The sequence below is a fragment of the Ranitomeya imitator genome, chromosome 1 (assembly GCF_032444005.1).
Source record: "Ranitomeya imitator isolate aRanImi1 chromosome 1, aRanImi1.pri, whole genome shotgun sequence".
NCBI classification, from domain to species: domain Eukaryota; kingdom Metazoa; phylum Chordata; class Amphibia; order Anura; family Dendrobatidae; genus Ranitomeya; species Ranitomeya imitator.
Window position 1 is genome coordinate 1173601450 of NC_091282.1, and position 11418 is coordinate 1173612867.

An 11418-nucleotide genomic window follows, 5' to 3' on the forward strand; every position below is an offset into this window, starting at 1 on the left:
CTCTCCATTATTAATTAGGCTTAATGTCACCTTACAATAGCAAGGTGGCATTAACCCTTCATTACCCCATATCCCACCGCTACACGGGAATGGGAAGAGAGTGGCCAAGTGCCAGAATGGGCGCATCTTCCAGATGTGCCTTTTCTGGGGTGGCTGGGGGCAGGTGTTTTTAGCCAGGGGGAGGCCAATAACCGTGGACCCTCTCCAGGCTATTAATATCTGCCCTCAGTCACTGGCTTTACTACTCTGGCGGAGAAAATTGTGCGGGAGCCCACGCCAATTTTTTCCGCCATTTAACCCCTTAATTTACGAGCTAGAGTGGCCAAATTTTGCATATACACACTACTAACATTAGTAGTGTGGAATATGCAAAAAAATGGGGATATGAGATGGTTTACTGTATGTAAACCAGGTCTCATATCATGTCGGGTTTAGGAAGGAGAAAGCAAAAGCCGGTAATTGAATTACCGGCTTTAAAGCTATCTAGCGCTGTATGAAATATTAATATATATACATATATGTGTCTCAATGACATATATATATATATATATATATATTCTATGTGTACACATTTATTCTACCTATTCTACTGTAAGCTGTCAGTGTGATTTTACTGTACACCGCACTGAATTGCCGGCTTTTCTCTCTAACACCGCTGTGTATTCCTCGCAAGTCACACTGCTGGTCCGTGTGTAATCCGTATTTTGGGGGCTTCCATAGACTTTCATTGACGTTTTATTTGCGCAATACGGTGACAAACGCAGCATGCTGCGATTTTCTACGGCCGTAGAAAGCCGTATAATACTGATCAGGAAAATATGGCAGATAGGAGCAGGGGCATAGAGAATAATTGTGCCGTATTTTTTGCGAGTTTTACGGACATAGTTTCTGCGCTCTTACTTCCGTAAAACTCGCAAGTGTGGCCCCGCCTAAAGCTTTAGAAAGTCAATTTATTACCTGACATATTCCTATGATAATGAGGTTCCAGGCTACGGCCTAGACAGGGACTGGCAGTCTCCGTGTCTCCATTGTCTCTCTGTGCACACCCTCAGTCCCTGCCTCACTGCCTGTGCTGCACTGTGCACAGACATCCCTCCACCGGACCCGGTAATCGCCGCTCGCAGTGTCAAGGTGAAAATATATATCTTTATACTCTTTTGTACTTTTATATATTCTTATGCTGTGAAACAATAAGTTTTTCCCCTTATGTTTGCTAATGCAAATTTAACTGTATTTAAGATGGCTGCCAGTATTCACATAAGTTAGAAGATATTCAAAGACTCAGAGATCAATATGATAAAGACAATGACCGTAATAAGGACAGTTGGTGGGCAGACACCTTCTCCTTTCTTAATCCAGCCAATTGGTTTGAGGGACTTGCGGCTGGATAGCTGGAATCTTACAAAGTTTGTTACATATCGCTGCCTTTATCCTTGTCATGTATGTAATACTAAAACTTGTTTTTTGGTGTATTTCTGTATGTATTTGGAAATTCTGCACTAAGACAACTAATGATGAAACCAAAAGCGTTGCCACCCCTGCTCTTCTCTACACCGATTTTACAAAGTTACCTGATGAAGATGTTGAAGCCAAGCGCATGGCTATCTTCAAAAGATCCCAACTACTGTTATCAATAATTGTTATTCATAAATTCTAGTATACAGGGGGGACGGGTACGCCGCAACAGCCATGGCTGGTAACATGGCACCAGTCATGTGAAGACCAGTACCCCTCGAGCTTATAGCTTGGGATAGTACCTCTGATGCTGGACATTAATTAACAAAATTTATCTAGGGGGGAATGTGAAGGAACAAATTATGAAAGATTCTCCATTTTGTGCTTTGACTCCATTTTGTTGTTGGTTAAAGATAAATTCTGTTATTTACTTAGGTAGCAGGTTACAGCTGCTATGAAATAACTGTCCTGTTTCTCACGAAGATAACATTTTGTTATTCAGCTAGTCTATGGTTCATAATTGGTATAAAGACCTTGAGTATTCTAACTCGAGTGAGCCAGATAAGAGACTCGTGGGGGTATCGCTATACAAGACTGAGGCATCTGTTAAATATGTTTTTCTATGCCAAAAAGACATGACTACATCTGTAGTTTCCATTTTTCCTGTATCCTCATGGGTTAAGTTTTTCCTGTATTCTTATAGGTTAAGAACTGTGAACGTGTTCTTATGCTGATTGGTTGAAGTATAATTTCTATGACTATGAAAAGTCAGAGAATAAACAGGGGCCCAGAGATCTGCTTGATCCCCCACACAGAGGCACGAGTCTCCGTCTGGTCATTTTCAGTTGCCGGCAACGCCCTGTAGATTAATCTGGAAATCACTGAGTCAACCGTGAAGGATCACTTTAGATCCTCCCTCGACAGCTTGGCGCCCGAAAACGTGGGGCCCCAACCAGGAACGCCTCTGCCCCCCGGAGGACAACCAGACAAAGGACCCTCGGAGCGGACACAGGCACTGGAAAATTGGGACTGATCATCCCCCACAACAACCACGGTAAGTTGGCAGTTATACTGTCCAGACTGACCGTTTGGTGTGGTTTTCCTGTGTTTGTTGCTGCAAAGAGGATCTGAGGTTTGTCCCCGATGGTGGGTTATTTTTGGGTGGAATCATATAGAGGTGTAGTTCCGTTGGGAGCCCAGTGCTCGAACCGTACCTCATAAGGGACGGACACCCCGGATTGACCAGTGATGTAATTCTCTTTATAGTCAAAATATCCTGAATTCCTGATCATTGTTAGAATCAGGCGCGGTGAGGTGATCGAAGATTGGGTAGGATACGTAACTCAGGAATATATAGAAGTATACAGTATATATATCCAGAGGTATTCGGAGGGAAGTTTAAGACGCCCTCCTCCTTTCACTGAGTACTGCGTTTTTGGGTTGTCCCAGTGGAGGACAGGTAAACCTAGTGGAATAGACTATATACGGCCGCTCTGGTACTATGCACGACAAAGTAAGGATATTTAGCTCTAAAGGAGAATCATGTTTCCATGGAAGTAAGAGAAGACTTTGAATTTGTGTGTTGAATCTGATATTGTTAGCCCAAAGATGGGGAAAATATTCTCAATCATTGGTTTTTCTAAGGTGGTCTGGTTTTTCATATGAATTGTGTAATGAAGGTTTTGTAGAAATTAATTAAGTCTGAGAACTGCTGTATTCTGTTTCTGTGTGAAATTTGGGATGGGAGGGGTCAAACATCTGCGCTATTGCTTTCTTTTGTGTTGAGGAATGCTGTGATGTTCTTATCTGTTCTGTGTTTCTGGTATGGAGGGGGCGAGTCGCTGCGTCCTCTCGGAATTTTCTATCCTTGTGTTGTGTAGTATGTGCAATAGTACAATGTTGTATTGAATTAGAAAGAAATATCGTAAGTTAAAGTTGGAATTTGAAAGTGAAAGAATTGTGCCTATTTTAGAAGAAAACATGTAAGAGATTGTTTGGTTATCAGTGTAAATGTTAGGGGTCGAGTTCCCGCTTCTGCACAGGGGGAATCTCGAGCCACCTCCGCTGCGGTCTCCCATTCTTGTCCAGCCGCAGTGGAGTCTGCTCAGCAAAGACGTCGGTCCCAGCGTCTTGCTCATTCTCACTCTGTTCTGAGAGTTACTGCTGCTTCTCCAGTCTCTGCCATTAAAGTCAGTGCTGGTCAGCAGCGAGCGGACTTCTCTGGGACTAAGTCCTTGTCTGCACGTACTGAGCATGTCCAGGGTAAGATCTCCCATTGGAGATCGAGGGTCATGTGCTCAGGCTCTGCAGCACATTCCATTGGTCCTTTTGGCAGGTCTTGGAAGGACAAAGGTACTGTAGCCACTTCCTGTGCTGCTGCTATATAAACTGCGCATGACCGCACGGCCATGCGCTAGTATTGTCTTACAATTGAATACGTGTGTTTGTTGTGAGTGCAAGTCGTTCATTAAATACCCCTACCCTATTGTATGACTGTTCGCGTATGGAGTATGGCTGCTATCTAGCGCCCGACTAATCACTCAACGTGTCACACATGTATCAGCGTCTATTGCTGTGACCGCCAGTGCGGCGCCACGTGCCAGTAGTGCGCTTCCTGACCCACGTCTGGGTGCTTAGTGGTGCCTGCCAGCACGGCACAGTTCGCACTTCGGTGCTCTAATTATAAGAGTTGCCTAACACACCCTGTTGCGGTGTTGTCAGCAAGTGGTCTAATCGGACTTCAATCCTGTGTCTTGGGGTTGTGCTCGCTGACTCCTTGCTTGCACTCTTTAGTGCGGTATTGCGGACCTGTGGTTTTACCGGGTTCGCTTCCACCGCCATATTACGCTGCCATTTACTAGCAGCAGGTTTTTACCTGCACGGTGGACCCCGGACTGCGAACGCATCTATTACATCTTTCTTGGTGCGTTCCGCCAGTCCTAACAGTAAGTGATTGAAAGATTGGTAAAAGATTCACCTGCTTCAAGTTGAGTGGTTGATATATAGTAAATTAAGGAATAACAGAGAAAGTGAATTCGGATCTGTTTTTGTTACGTTGAAAAAAAAAAAAGGAAAGTTGTGTATTACTATGACAAAAAAACTGGATGTTTGTGGTACAGGAAGGAACTGTGAAAGTGACTGAGATTAATGTGTTGGGAAAGCAAACAATAAGAAATTTGGTACAGGGGGGCTCCCTGCTAGATGATAAGGTCCCTCCCCAAGAAATTAAGCCTCTTCTCCCGACTGTAAGCCCTATGCCCCTTAACCCCAAAGCTCCAATATATCCTGGGTTGTCAAAACTTAGTGCACCCCCACCCTATAATCCTGCCGGGTGGATTTGTGATGTATGCGGAGTTACTAATTGTCAGTGGAGACAGGTCTGTTACAATTGTGAAGGAAGAAGAGTTGTAGCCCCCACCTTTCCCTTGCTAAACGCTGACGGCACTTATTATCAGCCACCGCCAGCACCAGTCCCTGCTATGCCTAGTATTGCTAGTGGTTATGAGTATCCACCCCCTCCTACTTTAGTTACCCGATTCAAAAATATCCCCCATGGTTTTCTATAGACAAATAGCAGCGAATCGAGAGATTTATTCCACTCCCTGGAGAGATCTGTTACACTTACTCCATGTGACGGCTGGAGAGGGGTATTTTCCAATTATTGAGGGTGGCATGATGTATAACCTGGACGGGGGAACCTATGAGAGTGATGTTGATTTCTGTAATGCTTTAAAGGTTTGGGCACAAGATAGACTAGCGGACCACGCTACCTCCCTCACAGATGTCCCACAGGACAAGGGGGAGACTGCCGAGAAGTTCTATGGGCGTCTTATGGTAGTACTTAAAGATTTGGAGTTTTCACTGTATAATAAAGCCCATTCACACTTTTTTGCAGCAGCTTTGATGTCCGGCCTTAAATCTGAATTGAAAGAGGCAATAATGTCAATGAGACCCGATACTGAGACTTCCATTCTGGACGATGCATTGAAAAAAAAAAAAAAGTAGTACAAAGTTTCCAGAAGAACTTAACCCATTCTGTATCAGCAGCTGTGCTCTGTAGCCCCCAGGAGCCCCAAGGAGCAGGACCGGCAGCTTCAAGGACACAGCTCGTTCCTTATCAGTGGCCCACTAGACTTCAGCTCCAGCCCCCCTCCCTTACACAAATCCAGTGTCATATTCCAATATCCATTTTAACCCTGTGTCTGGAAATCTCCCTCGCCATGTTAATTCTCAGGTAGTGTAAGACAGATACAGGAGTATCATCCCTGGAAGCCCTCTGACTAGCTAGCTATGCTAAAATAATTGGCTGACCCTGAGATCAAACCTTTCCCATTTTACAGACAAAGATAATATGATGGACGTATAAAGGCCCCTTCACATTAAGCGACGCTGCAGCGATACTGACAACGATCCGGATCGCTGCAGCGTCGCTGTTTGGTCGCTGGAGAGCTGTCACACAGACCGCTCTCTAGCGACCAACGATGCCGGTAACCAGGGTAAACATCGGGTAACTAAGCGCAGGGCCGCGCTTAGTAACCCGATGTTTACCCTGGTTACCATCCTAAAAGTAAAAAAAAACAAACAGTACATACTTACCTAACGCTGTCTGTCCCCGGCGCTCTGCTTCTCTGCACTCCTCCTGTACTGGCTGTGAGCATAGCAGCCGGAAAGCAGAGCGGTGACGTCACCGCTCTGCTTTCCGGCTGACCGACGCTCACAGCCAGTACAGGAGGAGTGCAGAGCACAGCGCCGGGGACAGACAGCGGTAGGTAAGTATGTACTGTTTGTTTTTTTACTTTTAGGATGGTAACCAGGGTAAACATCGGGTTACTAAGCGCGGCCCTGCGCTTAGTTACCCGATGTTTACCCTGGTTACCAGTGAAGACATCGCTGGATCGGTGTCACACACGCCGATCCAGCGATGTCCACGGGAGATCCAGCGACGAAATAAAGTTCTGGACTTTGTTCAGCGACCAACGATGGCCCAGCAGGGGCCTGATCGTTGGTCGCTGTCACACATAGCGATTTCCTTAACGATATCGTTGCAACGTCACCAAAAGCAACGATATAGTTAACGATATCGTTATGTGTGAAGGTACCTTAAGTGCACCTGAGCAGACCTAGAGAGTTGGTGAGCCAAGATGATGGTCAGATGGTCCTTACGTTATATAACCCCTATGCAGATGAATATAATGAGATGTGTATCCTACACGCCCTTTCCCAATCAGTTTGCAAAAAAATATGGGCGAGTGTCTTTAACCCTGTCAGTTAGAATATGCCTATGTCACGTTGCTTCAGTATGTGGATAATCTTTTGTTGTGTGCACAGACAGAGCAGGAAGCCATTGTTGCCACTGTTAGCCTTCTCAAGAATCTGGCAGATCTGAACTGTCGGGTTTCGGCCTCGAAACTTCGGTTCTGCCTTGGTCAAGTGATATTTTTGGGTCACTGTCTCCTTCAGGGTGCCAGACACCTCACAGAAGAAAGAAAAATAGCAGTCAACTCCCTTCCTTTCCCAAAAGATGAGACTGCACTCCAGCGTTTTCTTGGACTATGTACTTATTGTTGTCAGTGAATACCCGACACATCCCGCATAATGCAGCCTCTCTACAATGCCCTGAAAGATGGTTCAAGATATGATGATTTTAGCAGATTCCGCACAAGATACACTGTTACTACGGAAGATACTGTAGTGCACGCAGCTGCACTCCCTCCCTCCCTGTCAGCACAAGAAGCAGAACTTCAGGCTCTGTCTACTACATGTACTTTGGCCAAAGACAGGCGGGCTAATATATACACGGACTCACAGTATGCATTTGGTATTGCTCATGATTTCGGAGCCCTATGGGCCAATCGAGGGTTTGTTACTACCGCCGGGACTCAGTGAAGAATGTTGAAGCTGTTAAAGCCCTCATGGACTCAATCAAATTACCTACCCAGGTGGCCATTATCAAAGTTAAGGAGCACGGTACTATGGAACAGGCCACAGACTGTTGGTAATGCCTGTGCGGATATGCAAGCAAAAGCCGCTGCTCTTCTGCCCGTTGAACAGACCATACCAGCTATGGTGACCACACGCTTTCAGCGTAAACAGTTACAAGAAACACTGACTCTACAGGAACCTGATGATCTATGCCAGACTGAGGTTTTCTGCTGGACCCCGCGAGACCGCTTAATGACGATGCAGAGAATGTCTCCAAAGGAAGAAGTGAAGCAGTGGAAAGCTGATGGAGCACGTATGGACAATGGTCTTTGGAAAAAGGACCAACTTGTGTGTCTCCCTAAGCGGATGTACCCTGCTATTGCCACGTGGGCGCATGGGCCCACACATCGAGGTATCTGTCAGACCTGCAATCCCGGTCAACTTCAACGTGTAACCCCGAAGCACCTTGCTAAGCCCGACTATCCTTTCCAAAGGCTCCAGGTGGACCACATCACGTTGCCTAAGTCTGAAGGTATGAATATTGTCTGGTGGTTGTCGATATGTTCTCCAATTGGCCAGAAGCATTCCCCGTTACCAACGTGACTGCAAAGACCACAGCAAATAAACTGATGATAGAAGTTATATGCAGATATGGTGTTCCAGAAGTTGTTGAAAGTGACCAAGACCCGGACTTTCCTTATCATGTGTATCAGGAGGTTCTGACAATGCTTGGATCCACTGTAGCCCTCTATGCTCCATACCATCCACAATCCAGTGGGAAAGTTAAGAGGCTGAACGGCACACTGAAGGGACAATTGACCAAAATGATGCAGGAGACTACGGCTCCATGGCCAGGGCTCTTATATATTCGTACTACCCCTATTGCAAAACATGGCCTGTCCCCATATGAGATATTGTTTGGTGCTAGGCCCTCAGTTACAAATTTCCAGTCTCAGTAGTTATCAGAAGAAACTGTCCGTGCTGTTCAATATGTTATTCAGCTTAGTAAAAATGTTGCAAACACCCATGTTTTAGTTTCTTCTTTCCTTCCAGATTCAGCAGAAACCGACACTTGTCACAATTTGAAGCCTGGTGGTTTTATGGTCGTGAAAAGCTATGTCAGAAAACACGGACTAGAACCCTTGTATGACGGTCCCTACCAAGTCCTCCTCATTACTCCTATGTCAGTAAAGCTGGAAGGAAGGCCTTCGTGGATCCACGCATCGCACTGCAAGCTGGTCAAACAGACTAGTAGCAAATAAGGGGACATAATGTTTTAGTTTTTCGTATTTCCATTTAATAATATTGATAACCGAATGGGACAGCCTAAATTCCACAACATCCTTGAATAATAAGTTTGTACAATATCATGAAAGATTAATAGTACAGATGGGTATAGCCAATAAAATTGTCAGTTCTATTTTCATTTACCCTATGATTACACAAATGTGGGATAAATTGGTTAGGGCCACAGATTATCCAGATGATCAAATTTGGGATATATTGGATATACTTAATACCACTGCCTGTGTTATGAATCTGTTGAAGGGTTTAAAGCCCACTGATTGCTCAGATTATGTCCCACTAATTCATGAAGAACCCACACTAAAGGTCCCAGGGGGGATAACCGTATTAGCTGATAATTATACCTGCTATAATTCCCACGACACTACAGGTACACCAGTAGGGGTCTTCGAGACAGGTTTCTGTAAAGAGAACAGTTCCCTGGATACTGACTTGCTAGCTAATCATACACAGTATATGTACGACATTTATTGGTTATGTGGAGATGGTAAGCTCCGTCCTAGGTTGCCTAATGCCTGGACAGGTCAATGTACCCTTGTTAAATTAGCTATGCAGTTCAAGATTTTACCTTGGGATCCGGAGACACCTGATGAATATACCAGAAAGAGGAGAAGTCTCGATCAGCTCCACATGAGTTATGAAGAAGATCCATTAGTGTATGTCGATGGCATTGGAGTGCCAAGGGGGGTGCCTGACCAATTTAAAGCCCAGAACCAGCTCTATGCTGGTTTTGCTTCTGTAATCCCACAGGTGCAGATTAATAAAAATGTTGTTTGGATCAATTATATATATATTACAGTGAACAAAGGTTTGTCAATTTTACCTGTGATGCTTTCCAAGGTATAGTTGAGGAGTTCAGCCCTAACACTAGAATGACCCTCCAAAACCGACTCGCCCTTGATATGATCTTAGCTGAGAAAGGAGGAGTCTGTGGGATGGTGGGAGGGGAATGTTGTACCTATATCCCTCAGAACTCTGGGGTAAATGGAAAGACCATGATAGCCCTTAAAAAGATAAATGGGTTAGCAGCAGAATTAAAAACTAATGTTGGAGTAGACACATCTTTCTTTTCCGGCTGGTTGGGTGGGCTCAAAGGATTCTTTCAACAAGCTTGTCTGGTACTGATTGCCCTTCTTGTAGTTGGATCGATAATCCTCTGTTGTGTTATTCCCTTGTATAAAAGGGTTATTACTGAGGCAACTCCGACTGGCACCTTCCTCAACCAAGAAGTAGACTCACCAGAGTATGATGGCACTGATCCAGGGGAGATCCCCAAGTACGTCCCCCTCAAGAAGATAGACAATACCCTTTACTCTCAGATGATGCTAAGAGATTTAGTTTAGGGACAGCGGGAGAACTCCATGTGAAGCTAGTGAAGGGTTCAGCTGCCTGGAGGCCTCTCACAAGGGGAGAGCTTCTGAGGTGTCTGGATGAAGAAATCCACCTCCCCTTTCCCCATCACATGGACAGTCTCGAAGGAACTTTCTTTTTAGGGAAAAACTTAGTGTTTAGGGGGGATTGTCAAGGTGAAAATATATATCTTTATACTCTTTTGTACTTTTATATATTCTTATGCTGTGAAACAATAAGTTTTTCCCCTTATGTTTGCTAATGCAAATTTAACTGTATTTAAGATGGCTGCCAGTATTCACATAAGTTAGAAGATATTCAAAGACTCAGAGATCAATATGATAAAGACAATGACCGTAATAAGGACAGTTGGTGGGCAGACACCTTCTCCTTTCTTAATCCAGCCAATTGGTTTGAGGGACTTGCGGCTGGATAGCTGGAATCTTACAAAGTTTGTTACATATCGCTGCCTTTATCCTTGTCATGTATGTAATACTAAAACTTGTTTTTTGGTGTATTTCTGTATGTATTAGGAAATTCTGCACTAAGACAACTAATGATGAAACCAAAAGCGTTGCCACCCCTGCTCTTCTCTACACCGATTTTACAAAGTTACCTGATGAAGATGTTGAAGCCAAGCGCATGGCTATCTTCAAAAGATCCCAACTACTGTTATCAATAATTGTTATTCATAAATTCTAGTATACAGGGGGGACGGGTACGCCGCAACAGCCATGGCTGGTAACATGGCACCAGTCATGTGAAGACCAGTACCCCTCGAGCTTATAGCTTGGGATAGTACCTCTGATGCTGGACATTAATTAACAAAATTTATCTAGGGGGGAATGTGAAGGAACAAATTATGAAAGATTCTCCATTTTGTGCTTTAACTCCATTTTGTTGTTGGTTAAAGATAAATTCTGTTATTTACTTAGGTAGAAGGTTACAGCTGCTATGAAATAATTCTGTCCTGTTTCTCACGAAGATAACATTTTGTTATTCAGCTAGTCTATGGTTCATAATTGGTATAAAGACCTTGAGTATTCTAACTCGAGTGAGCCAGATAAGAGACTCGTGGGGGTATCGCTATACAAGACTGAGGCATCTGTTAAATATGTTTTTCTATGCCAAAAAGACATGACTATATCTGTAGTTTCCATTTTTCCTGTATCCTCATGGGTTAAGTTTTTCCTGTATTCTTATAGGTTAAGAACTGTGAACGTGTTCTTATGCTGATTGGTTGAAGTATAATTTCTATGACTATGAAAAGTCAGAGAATAAACAGGGGCCCAGAGATCTGCTCGATCCCCCACACAGAGACACGAGTCTCCGTCTGGTCATTTTCAGTTGCCGGCAATGCCCTGTAGATTAATCTGGAAATCACTG

The 11418-nt window shown here is 44.3% G+C and overlaps 1 long non-coding RNA gene across 1 annotated transcript; it reads left to right on the plus strand.

The window, feature by feature from the left end:
- Window positions 1-2422: 2422 nt before the first annotated feature.
- Window positions 2423-10647, plus strand: LOC138657130 (uncharacterized). Its single transcript, XR_011317010.1, has 2 exons — window positions 2423-2509; window positions 10566-10647. It is a non-coding gene; the product is annotated as an uncharacterized lncRNA (long non-coding RNA).
- The last annotated feature ends 771 nt before the right edge of the window (window positions 10648-11418 follow it).